General features: G+C 38.4%; 1 long non-coding RNA gene across 1 annotated transcript; it reads left to right on the forward strand.

Annotated features, from left to right (window-relative positions):
* The first annotated feature begins 4,134 nt into the window (after positions 1-4,134).
* On the forward strand, positions 4,135-5,193 carry LOC140954335 (uncharacterized). The gene is made up of 3 exons (XR_012167498.1): positions 4,135-4,307; positions 4,404-4,995; positions 5,106-5,193. It is a non-coding gene; the product is annotated as an uncharacterized lncRNA (long non-coding RNA).
* The last annotated feature ends 8,415 nt before the right edge of the window (positions 5,194-13,608 follow it).

Consider the following 13,608-nt stretch of genomic DNA (forward strand, 5'->3'; position numbering starts at 1 on the left):
GATGTTTGGCAAGCACCGGTTGTATCCTTGGGAGGAGCAAGATACTTTGTATCATTCATAGATGACTTCTCCAGGAGATGTTGGGTGTATCCGATTAGAAGGAAGGCAGATGTGTTCGCAGTTTTTAAAACCTTCAAAGCGCGGGGTAGAACTTGGAATCTGAAAAAGAAGATCAAGTGTTTGAGGACTGACAATGGAGGAGAATATACCAGTGATGAATTTGATAACTTCTGTCAACATGAAGGTATCAAAAGGCAGTTCACAACGGCATACACTCCACAACAAAATGGAGTGGCAGAGCGGATGAACAGAACTCTATTGGAAAGAACAAGAGCAATGTTGAAGGTTGCAGGTCTAGAAAAGTCATTCTGGGCAGAAGCAATCAATACCGCCTGTTATGTGATAAATCGATCTCCATCTACTGCAATTGAGTTGAAGACACCAATGGAGATATGGACTGGAAAGCCAGCTGATTATTCTCGATTGCATATATTTGGAAGTCATGTGTACGTAATGTACAATACTCAAGAGGTCAACAAGCTGGATTCAAAATCCAGAAAATGTGTATTCTTGGGATATGCTGATGTGAGTGAAGGAGGTATCGCTTTGTGGGATCCCACTGCCTACAAGGTAGTCATCAGCAGAGATGTCATATTTGCAAAAGATAAAATGCAAATGGAAGAAAATAATAGCATTTTAAAGGAGACTACAGAAGTCCAGATGGAAAATACTCAGAATTGTACTTCTTCTGAAGCTGTACCAGAGCATGAAGAACAAGAACAAATAGAGTCTGAAACTCCTGAAGTTCGACGGTCAACTCGTGAAAGAAGACCACCGGCTTGGCACTCAGAATATGTTACTGAGAGCAACATTGCATACTGTCTTCTAACAAAGGATGGAGAGCCATCAACTTTCCATGAGGCTATCAAAAGCACAGATGTATCTATGTGGATGACAACAATGCAAAAGGAGATTGAAGCTCTGCACAAGAATAGCACTTGAGATCTTGTTCCACTACCACAAGGAAGAAAGGCCATTGGCAACAAATGGGTTTACAAGATAAAGCGTGATGGCAATGATCAAGTGGAGCGGTATCGTGCAAGATTGGTGGTGAAAGGATATGCTCAGAAAGAAGGAATAGACTTTAATGAGATATTTTCTCCGGTGGTACGACTTACTATAATCAGAGTAGTCTTGACAATGTGTGCTATATTTGATCTTCATTTAGAGCAGTTAGATGTGAAAACTGCATTTCTTCATGGAGAACTTGAAGAAGAAATTTATATGCTCCAACTAGAGGGTTTTGCTGAAACAGGCAAGGAGAACTTGGTTTGCAGGTTGAACAAATCTCTATACGGTCTCAAACAGGCGCCGAGGTGTTGGTACAAGAGATTTGATTCCTTCATAATTAGCCTTGGGTACAACAGACTTAGTTCAGACCATTGTACGTATTACAAGAGGTTTGAAGGAAATGATGTTTTCATCATTCTGTTGTTGTACGTGGATGACATGTTGGTAATATGCTCTAACAAAGATCGAGTCCAAGAATTAAAGGCACAGTTGGCTAGGGAGTTTGATATGAAGGACTTGGGACCAGCAAACAAGATTCTAGGGATGCAAATTCACCGAGACAGAAGTAAGAGGAAGATTTGGCTTTCTCAGAAGAATTATTTGAAGAAGATCTTGTGACGCTTTAACATGCAAGATTGTAAGCCAATTTCCACCCCACTTCCTATTAACTTCAAATTATCCTCAAGTATGTCTCCTAGCAATGAAGCAGAGAGGATGGAGATGTCTCGAGTACTGTATGCATCAGCAGTGGGAAGTTTAATGTTTGCCATGATATGTACAAGACCAGACATTGCACAAGCAGTGGGAGCAGCTAGTCGATATATGGCAAATCCTGGTAGAGAGCATTGGAATACTATCAAGAGGATCTTGAGATACATCAATGGTACCTCAGATGCCGCATTATGTTATGGAGGATCAGAATTCACTGTCAGAGGTTATGTTGACTCAGATTTTGCTGGTGACCTTGAGAAAAGAAAATCCACTACAGGCTATGTGTTCATAATTGCAGGAGGAGCTGTGAGCTGGGTCTCTAAACTTCAGACTGTTGTAGCGTTATCCACAACAGAAGCTGAGTATATGGCAGCTACACAAGCTTGTAAAGAAGCAATATGGATGAAGAAACTTATGGAGGAGCTCGGGCACAAACAAGAGAAGATTCTTTTATATTGTGATAGTCAGAGTGCCTTGCATATTGCAAGGAATCCGGCGTTTCATTCAAGAACAAAACATATAGATGTTCAGTATCACTTTGTTCGCGAAGTGGTGGAAGATGGAAGTGTGGATTTTCAGAAGGTTCACACAAAGGAAAACCCAGCAGATGCTTTGACCAAACCAGTCAACACTGATAAGTATATATGGTGCAGATCCTTGTATGGCCTAGCAGAAACGTAAGCAGCATGAAGATGGCAAGTATTGAAAGGATAGAAGAATCACAAATGATGAAGTGTGATGACTTGATTCAATCATCAAAGTCTTCAAGTGGGAGAATGTGAAGATAGGTGGAGGTGCCTACCTTGCCCACTTGACCAACTTGGCCACTTGCCCACTTGGCCAAGTTGGCCACTTGCTCTTGCATGGATGCTTGCCTATAAATAGGCAAGCATCCAAGCATTATATACACACCAAAGAAGAGAGAAAGAAGAGAGAGTGAAGAGGGAAATCCCACTAAATTGTGAGGTATTTGTGAGAGAGTAAGTGAGGTGTTTTCTTGATACGGTTCAGCCCCGTGATACGACCCAAGTAAGGTCAGATTCGGATTTTGGTGTAAAAAGCGCACTGGTCCAGGTTTACGGCAACAATCATAATTCTCAATCCGACCGTTGGATCGGGCTAATATTTTATGTGGACTCTCCAGACATATCTTACTACCTTGGGTTAAAATTGCAGGTCAATCGGAGTTTGGGAAGGCACCCCAATACTGGTCAACAGAGGCTATACGGATTTTGTTATTTACTTCCATTTGACTTGTGGACTTCCTATTTGATTAGGATTCTTTTCCTCCAAGGATGTGGGAGCTGGTTTTGGGAATTTTCTAGTTCCACAAGGATCTTTAATGAGTTGCAATATAATCTCCTAGTGTGGCAAGGATTCATTAATGTTTCAGAATCCTTTTCTTATAAGAATTCCTTATTCATCCTAGCTACACAAGGAAAGAAGGGCTGGTGGTATTTATTGACAAGTTACTTATTTTTATTATTTTCTTTCATGTTTGGGCTTAATTAATAGTTTGTTTTCAGCTAGGATCCAAAGCTTGTTTGGATCAGGTTATGGGCTTTTTAGTTTAGGGTTTTGGACCAGTTTTGAGTGGACCTCATATAAGTCCACATAAGAGGTCCATTAGGGTTAATTTTTCAAGAACTATTTAAACTCATGTAAGCCACAATTTCGGCAGCTTTGATGAATATTATTCTGAATTTTTTCAGTTTTAACGTGTGAGAGTGATTCTTGCATTCTTCAGTTCTTGAACGAACTGAATCTGACTTATCGAAGATTAACTGGCTTCGTGGCGTCATTCTACTCATTCCAATAGTGTTGGTGCCTTGGGGCAGGTTTCCATTGTGTCGCACTCATATCAGACCTATTTCGGCTTTCCGGGATCAGATCTCAATCTTGATTGTGGGTTGCGTGACCACGTGATCACGAGGTTCGCATCATTTCTCCTAGTAATAGAGAGATTCTTAGTTCTCCTATTATCTAAGAGAGGTTGTAATTCTCACATTACTAGTAAAATCCTTCTATACTTGCCCGTGGACGTAGCCTAATTGGGTGAACCACGTAAATTCTTGTGTGTCTCATTTCTCATTTTTAGCCTTTTGTCTTGTCGGGTTTGCATGCCAGTATCCTAACATCTATTGCATACAAAGAGGAAGCAACAAAGTCTTTGATACTTTTGATCTTTCACTACCCAAATATTCATATGAATCTCAGGTGCATTTGATGGCTGTTACAAATGGATTTGTTTGCTTGTGTCCCCACTTTTCCTTTGATCTTTATTTGGCATTTTTGTTTCTAGTGATGTTTCTACGATTCCATCTAGCATTTGGGTTTCTCATGATACATGATTCATTCTCTTATTCATGTATCTTTGTTTTTGTATTTTTTGTATCTTTAATTTGTATACAGGCAGTTTGGATTCCAGTTCCTCAGTCAATTAAAGAATTGGTCGAGGAGAAACAATTTTCCATTCGTGGGGGTTTGCGTGCTGCTTCACATGCTCTTCTCAATGTAGTGCCTTTGTAAGTCTTCTAAAGTAGCATCTATCTTTTTCAATTTCTTTGATCTCTTAAATAATTGTTGCAGCACTGACTCTGCTATGATGCTTTTGCATTCAGATATTTAAGATGCAACTCGTCTGACTTAGCTCCAGAGTGTCCAAACCCTCATGATAGCCGTTATTTTCCTGGAAGAATACTTGTTTATGATCAGCATCCAGGAGGGACAGGTGTCTCAATGCAGGTGACTGACATGAAATTGAAACATCCCAGTTGTAATTTGTTAGGTTTGGCGTTTTGCTAGAAGAAGAGTGAATTTGAAAACTTTGAACTTTAGTTCTCAATTTTTGAGAATCACGCACCAACATATGTTTTTGTTGATCTGAGGAGCAATTAATTTGGCTTTAAAGCATTGTTAAACACCTTTGTAATAATACCTGCATGTCCAAGGCAATCTTCAATGAGAATTATCTATCTCTTCAGTAGCCATGGGATATGTGGTTCTCTTTAATTTCTAAACATGGGCAGCTTCTTTCTGTTTTTAGCCTCCAAAATAATGGAAATGAAATTTACATTTCCTGTGACTGATTTGGATATGTTTGTTTGTGCGTGATAGACTCAACCTTATTTCCCAGGGCTGTTGAATGCTGCTTTGGAACTTCTCACATGTTGCCACTGCTCAGGAGACACTGGCTGCCCAAATTGTGTTCAAGTGTGCCTCAATATTTGTTTGATTTTAATGTTTTTGTGTTGATGATGAGAATATTGTTAATTGTCATGCAGAATGAGTAAGAGTAACATTGTCACCCTTACATGTTGCAGAGTATGGTTTGTCACGAGTACAACGAGGTTATTATACACAAGGATGCTGCGATTATGATTATTGAGGTTCTTCCTTAAACTTAGAACCGAAATCTATTTTCCATTCTTGTTTTCAATGACTGAATGTATCTGTTTCATGGTCAGGATGTTCTGGATGCAGAGTCTTTCTTTGGAGAAGCAAACGACTCTTCCTAAAACCTAGCGAGTCCTGAATCATTAGCGCTTGCTAATATGGTTCTCTTACAGCCTGGGGAGGGTTTACTGAATTTGTCAGTTGTACATGTATCGACTGTTGCAGAGCCTACTAGGCAAGTAACATTGTTTATGAAATTATGAAGGCCAACTTCATATCAAAAAAGCCAAACCATAAATCTTAGTCTCTAAATGAGTAGTTATCTTTGGTCAAGTTTTTTGTCCTTACAAAGATTTCAAATTAGGTTGCAAAGCCTTGCGAAGTCGCATGCAATCAAAGAAAAATCAAGGACATGGATAATTGTAAAGAAGTCTATTATCAACCTTTTCCACCTCATTTTCCGTCATTGCAAGGATGTTCCAACTTCTGTTACTAAAATAGGATAATGAACAAGGTGTTGCGTACATCAATCAAAAATCAGAAAAGCTTGTAGAGTTTGGATTCTGAAAGCTGGATTTGTACTTGAAAGCTGGATTTGTACTAGAAACAGTGCCCTCTCTAAGCTTTGGACTCGGCTTTGTATCTAAGATTTGGTTTTTGTGATGATACCACTCATTGCAATTATTTGTGTACATGTTTAAACGAAAATCCTTATATTGCTTCCTAAATCTTATTGTTATTTGACATTCCTTGTGTGATGTGCCGTGAATGATTTGAAAATCGGCAACAATGATTATAATGAAAATGGATGAAGGATGGGTCTGGTTGTGTTGTCTTTCTTTTGGTATTTAGGCTGGATTGTAGTGATTTAAGGTAAATAAGATGGAGATAGACTAGAATGATACTTTGATAAGTCGATCTGGACGCCACAAAGATCAATCTAGGATTTCGACGCCACACTCTTTGTGATTGAAGAGTGATAAGTCAGGTAGGGTTCTTCACAAAACGAATTTGGAAGAACAACTCTTAATTCTCTGAATTAAGTTTTCAAATCTTGGCCAAAAGTGTTTTCTTCATATTCTGATACATATTTATCTTTGGAACATCCCTCCAAAGTTAGGTGAATTCAACATGACAGAAGTCAAGCCTAAAAACTAGATTTTTAATAAAGCAAGTAGACAAATTTAACTAACAGACGTTTTTTTTGACATTTCTAAAAACATATGCAGACTAAATTTAAAACAGCCCATAACTTTTTGAACACAAAAGTCCAATGCAATCATGGTTGGACAATATAGAAAGATCACGTTCTGAACTTGAATTTTACCTACATAAATCTTGTTTTCACATGCATTGGATGACTTCAAATTCGGGTTCAAATCCATCTACTGTTCTGACTGTAAACAACATCAATTCCTTCACTTGCATTATCAATCCAAATACAAGTAGCCCAGCATGAAAAGAACCATTAAGGGCTTTTCCCATCTCCAAGTTCCAACTGTAGGCAAATAAGCACCCTTGAACCAATTTCAAACTGATTGCTAATTTTTAACTCCGACGCAGCTTCAATCATTGCAATTTGATTCGTCAAGGCCCGTTGTAGTTGTTTCGCTCTCGCTCTTGTCATTGGACCATCTGAATCCTCTTGCATATTAGATTCAGCTTTACGAGATGGATTATAATTCCCATGATGCACATCATCAACCCCGGGTTGAAAAGGATTTGTCCTCAAATCAGAATCGTCATCATCATCCAAGTACGGAGATAAGTCTTTAACATTAAAAGTAGTTGATACATTGTAATCACCAGGAAGATCTACCTTATACGCATTGTCATTCACCTTCTCTATAATACGAAATGGACCGTCAGCTCTTGGCATCAACTTGGACTTACGTTTGCTTGGAAATCTGCCCTTGCTAATATGAATCCAAACAAGATCTCCAGGTTCAAACCTGACCATCTTTCGCCCCTTGTTAGCTTGTTTAGCATCCTTTGTTGTTTTCTCCTTAATATGTAGTCGAACCTGCTCATGTAGTTTCTTCATCAATTCTGCCTTTCTAATTCCATCCATAGATGTCCTCTCATCAATTGGAATATGAACAAGATCAATAGGAACACAAGGATTAAAGCCATACACAACCTCAAATGGTGAAAATTTTGTAGCCCCATGCACACTACGATTATATGCAAACTCCACAATCGGCAAACAAGTATCCCAACTCTTCAAACTCTTATGTATAACAGCTCGTAACAAAGAAGATAAAGTTCGGTTTACTACCTCAGTTTGTGGATGACATGCCGTACTGAAAAGTAACTTTGTTCCATGTTTCCTCCAAAGAGTCTTCCAAAAATGGCTTAAGAACTTTGTATCAGGATCAGAGACAATGCTTTTAGGAATTCCATGCAAACGAACAATCTCTTGAAAGAACAAATCAGCAGGAATGAAATGGGACATTTTGGAGAATCGATCAACCACCACCATTATTGAATCCTTCCCACGTTGTGTTCTTGGTAATCCAAGTACGATTTGAAAATCGACTTTAGAAAACAATACAGCACCATGCAACTCATCAAGCAAATCATCAAGTCTGGATATAGGAAATCGATACTTAACTGTTATTTTGTTGATAGCACGGCTGTCCATGCACACCCTCATGGTACCATCTTTCTTCGGAACAAGCAAAGTAGGTACGGAACATGGACTAAGTGATTCTCGCACATAGCCCTTCTCTAAGAGCTCACCGACTTGCCTTTGAATCTCTTTCGCTTCCTCTGGATTACATCTGTATGCTGGTCTATTAGGAAGTGAAGCTCCCGACACCAAATCAATTTGATGCTCAATACCATGAATAGGTGATAATCTTTTAGGTAATTCATCTGGAAATACATCTTTAAATTCTTCAAGAAATTCCTTAATCTGTCTTGGTAAGTCCAATCCTTCTACTTGTAGTAGTTGCTTTGCCCAGACCAAGAAAACAATCCCTGTTGTGGCTAATGCTTGTTTGATGTCTCCTTTTTTGGCTAACAACAGCTCCTTTCGTGATGTCACCTCCTTTTGTTGGCTTCGTAACTGATCCTCTCTAACTTGTTGAGAACTCAGTGGTAACAAGTTCACCTTCTTTCCATTCAGCATAAAAGAATAAGTGTTCTTCCGTCCATTGTAGGTCACATCCTTATCAAACTGCCATGGACGACCCAGCAACAAATGGCTAGCTGACATTGGTGCAACGTCACATAAAACCTCGTCGTGATAGGTTTTAATGGAAAAAGGTACACGAACTTGCTTTGTCACCCGAATCTCCCCATTCTTATTCAGCCATCGCAAACTATAGGGTCTGGGATGTGGAAGGGTATTTAAACCCAATTTCTCCACCAAGGTAGTTGACGCAACATTAGTGCAACTCCCATTATCAATGATCATCCCGCACACCTTATCTCGAATCTGACATCGAGTATGAAAGATGTTCTCGTGTTGCTCATCACTAACGTCAATTTGTGCATTCAGAACCCGTTGAACAACCAACAAATCTCCCTTCACTGGTTCGAAATCCTCTTCTTGTTCAGCCACTTGTACCTCATCTTCGTCTTCAGTTTCAACCTCATCTCCACTGATCAGCTCTCCATGATCCCCATGCAAAATCATCACCCTTTTATTTGGACATTCAGAAGCAATATGCCCATGTCCCAAGCACTTGAAGCACTTAATGTCCCGAGACCTCCTAGGGTGTTGAGGTTCTGTCACCTTCTCCTTTCCCTTCAAAGAATCAGAACTGGTATTCCCCTTGCTAAACTCCACCTTCTCATCTTGTTTAGGTGTGCTCCATGTTTGTGTAGGCGTAGAAACAGCCCTTGTCGCGCTTGACGTAGTTCCACCAGTTCGGACACCTCGTCTCTGTTGCCTCTCTACTCGGGTTGCAAGCTTTATAACATCCTCAAGGAAGATGTATGGCTGTAACTCAACAACATTAGCTATATCCTTCCTCAACCCTCCAAGAAATCTAGCTATTGTTTGCTCTTGAGGTTCCATCAATTCACATCGAATCAGCAGCAGCTCAAACTCTTTCACATACTCTTCCACAGTCAAAGATCCCTGTCGCAAAGTTTGAAGTCTGATGTATAGCTCCTGTTTATAGTAATCAGGAACAAATCTCTTCTTCATCACTCTTTTCATAGTTGCCCATGTTGCAATCTCTTCCTCTTCATCCCTTCTCCTCTGAATCTTTAAGTTTTCCCACCATAAAAGAGCATAATCTGTAAACTCAAGTTGCTGCCACCTTGCACTTCCTTTCTTCAGAATATTCATACCATTCAAACACCTTTTCAACCTTCTGAATCCACTCCAAGTATTCCTCAGGTGAACTACTTCCTCTAAACGGTGGAATCTTAAGTTTGAGACCATTAGGAGGATTATAATTCTGCCTTCTTGGTCTGACCCTATCATCAGCCTCATCATCCCCATTTGGATCTTCGTCAGCTTCTATAATATCATTTCGTGGCACCCTAAGTGCTTGCCTCGGTTGGGGTTGCAAAATTATTTCTTTGCATCCTTTGTATAAGGGTATTCAACAGTTCACGAATTCCCGTCATCTCATCCCGGATCTCAGCATGAGATCGTTGTAAGCCCATAACCTGTGCCTGTTCCAAACTTAACCCTCTTGGCAAATCTTCTTTATCTCCAGCCATAGTTAAGTTTATCAACCTCAATTCCAGCAAACCTTTCTTCTTTTTTTTTTTTTTTGGCTCCCGCCTAAGATCGCAACTGATGCTCTGATACCAGATGATGTGCCGTGAATGATTTGAAAATCGGCAACAATGATTATAATGAAAATGGATGAAGGATGGGTCTGGTTGTGTTGTCTTTCTTTTGGTATTTTAGGCTGGATTGTAGTGATTTAAGATAAATAAGATGGAGATAGACTAGAATGATACTTTGATAAGTCGATCTGGACGCCACAAAGATCAATCTAGGATTTCGACGCCACACTCTTTGTGATTGAAGAGTGATAAGTCAGGTTAGGGTTCTTCACAAAACGAATTTGGAAGAAACAACTCTTAATTCTCTGAATTAAGTTTTCAAATCTTGGCCAAAAGTGTTTTCTTCATATTCTGATACATATTTATCTTTGGAACATCCCTCCAAAGTTAGGTGAATTCAACATGACAGAAGTCAAGCCTAAAAACTAGACTTTTAATAAAGCAAGTAGACAAATTTAACTAACAGACGTTTTTTTTGACATTTCTAAAACATATGCAGACTAAATTTAAAACAGCCATAACTTTTGACACAAAAGTCCAATGCAATCATGGTTGGACAATATAGAAAGATCACGTTCTGAACTTGAATTTTACCTACATAAATCTTGTTTTCACATGCATTGGATGACTTCAAATTCGGGTTCAAATCCATCTACTGTTCTGACCGTAAACAGCATCAATTCCTTCACTTGCATTATCAATCCAAATACAAGTAGCCCAGCATGAAAAGAACCATTAAGGGCTTTTCCCATCTCCAAGTTCCAACTGTAGGCAAATAAGCACCCTTGAACCAATTTCAAACTGATTGCTAATTTTTAACTCCGACGCAGCTTCAATCATTGCAATTTGATTCGTCAAGGCCCGTTGTAGTTGTTTCGCTCTCGCTCTTGTCATTGGACCATCTGAATCCTCTTGCATATTAGATTCAGCTTTACGAGATGGATTATAATTCCCATGATGCACATCATTGTGCTTGCTGATGTTTCTACTCGTTGAGCAGGGAAATAAAAAGGGTTATGACACCATCAATAATCTAGAACACACTGAATTTGTAACTCTCTTTAAGCATGTGAAATCATTGCCATACTTTTGCAGTGCTATCTTTGCTTCACATTTGCAACACCAAAAGGCCAGGGGGCAGTGAAGGAGGTATTGGGCAACACTAAACCATGAGCTTTGATGTATGGCTGCCATTAATGGCGCTAGCCAGAGAATCAAACTGTCAATGTATTTACATAGATCAAATATGCTACGGCTCGCATCTAAGTGGTTGCATTTTCTGGAAAATTGAAGTGGTTATGATAGTGGTTGATATCAGGGTGGTGGTTTGGGTATGATGGGGATGAACATGGTGATAGCAATTGTTTCAATATATATAGTGGTGGCGGTAATAGGAGGTTATGGCTGTGAATGATCGGATTAATCTGTTATGGTGATGGAGGTAATAATGGGTGGCTCCCATTAATGGTGAAGATGAGATTCTTGAAGCTAAAAATTTTATTTTCCTTCGTATCTAGTTAACTAATATCTTTTTATGAGACTTTATTTTTTGTGTGGGATCCTATATGTATGCCATGCAAGCATTTGATAGAGAAACATGATAGATATCTAAAAATACAAATTATTATTACATTTTAAATGGTTGGAACACTTGTTTGAGTACAATTAGATATATAACAATCAATTATAAAAGATCACAAAAGTTGAGATGGAATTCTATTATCTCATTTTCAAGCAATATGATACAAATCTTTTAAGCACGTAGTCAAGTAACCCACACATAATGACCCCAATTCTTGAAAAAGCCAAGTAAATTAGGTTTGATAAGAGTATGACAAATATAACTTATATCTAGGCACTAACACTATTGAAAAAGTAAACCCCCACCCAATGAATATCAATTTATGAATGAGAAGTATACAGATGACGCCATGAAGTCAGTTGTTCTTCAATAAGTCGTTCTAGTTATTTAGAGAACCAAGAAATGGATAATATCTCACCAACTCACACAACAACGAGCGACAAAGAAGTCTTATTAGTCTCAAGATTACATGACCCTACATGTCTGATTATGGTTTTATTTATAATGACTCTAGACTGAAATAAACCCTAATGAGCCTTTTATGTGGACTTACATGAGGTCTACTTACAATTAAACCCAAATATAACCCAAAACATAAAACATAAAGAAATAAAAATAACACAGCCTGGTATTGTTGTCGCATATAGCATAGAAAATAAAGCTAAATCTCTAATTTTCCTAGTTTATAAGTTGTTATAGTTGAATAACCCTTTCTTGCATTCATGGAAGTAGTTGTCGCCACTATAAGTAGACTAGGAAATTTCTAACTTGATTTGCCTAGGCCTCTAGTTTCTTGTTTAGTTTTGATTTCCTTATATAACTTAGACAAATAATAAAGCCAATTCCCCCTTTTGTTATTGATTTAATTACTTTCCTTGCTTGTTTAGGAGAATAAATTGCTGACTTTTTATCCTTGTAACATTAGGAATAACAAGCCTAACAAGATTGTTATGGGGTCGGACACATCTCCCCTTTGATCCACATGAATTGGGCTCTTCTTAGACTTGAATTAGATGAGTTAGAGGATGCCCTTCATACTTCCTAGGTATCCCATACTCTTCATATGTTCTGAACAAGGCACCTCCAATGGGTTTTTGGCATGATTAAGCTTGGTGTTGGGTTTTTGGTTTATTATTACTTATTTAGGTCAATTGTAAGTAGGCCTCATAGAAATCCACATAAGCGGGGTCCATTAGAGTTTATTTCAGTCTAAAATAAGTATAAATAAAGCCATAATAATTAGTACTTAAAAGTGCATGTTTATCAAGGTTTTGTATTATCATTTTGCACTTGAAGTATCAATAACTCCTTAACTAAATCATGTTTTATAATAACAAGTTTGATACTATAATATACCTTAATTTATGGTAAATGCTCATCTTAAATGCAGGCCTATCACATAAATAAAAGGATTGATTGATGAGTTTAAGTATTGAAAGTGAAAGGACAAAGAGATGGCCAAACTTAGAAAAGAGATGCCGGTGCAGTCCAAACTGGAACATTGCTCGGTAATTGGATCATATATGGAGCTCTAGATCTCGGATTTAGGTCCATTTTACATGGATGGAAAGGTAAGAAAAAGGCATACAACTTTCACGGGAGCCCAAGATTTAAAAAGGCCGTTTTGAAGTCCAAACTGAAGGAACAACGAAGAAGTCCGAAGCTGTCCTGCAGCCCAGACACTATTTAGTGTTCAGCCCATATCTTGAGTTCTAGAAGTCCAAATGACCTCATCTTTTTTTTTTTGTTGGAAAGCTGAGACAATTTCCTAGAACATTCCTGAGGATTCTGGGCAAATTATGATGTTAGCAATGACGTCTTGTTCAGACAAGAAGATAAGGATTGTCACCAAGTCAAGATGTGGCCACCCACTCATCAATTAATTAACAAATCAATAGTTCCAAATTTTGGCCTATAAAAGGAGGCACTTACCATGTATTGAGGCATCTTGGTTTCCAGATCAAGATCATGCTCTTTCTTTCTCTCTTTGTATTGCTTATGTTTTGCTTTCATTAATATCAAGTTTATGCACTTCATTTCCTTTCCTTTACCTAGTTAACTTCTTTCTCATTTATGTTCTTATCTTGTTCATC

Source organism: Populus alba, chromosome 12 (assembly GCF_005239225.2).
Source record: "Populus alba chromosome 12, ASM523922v2, whole genome shotgun sequence".
Lineage (NCBI taxonomy): Eukaryota > Viridiplantae > Streptophyta > Magnoliopsida > Malpighiales > Salicaceae > Populus > Populus alba.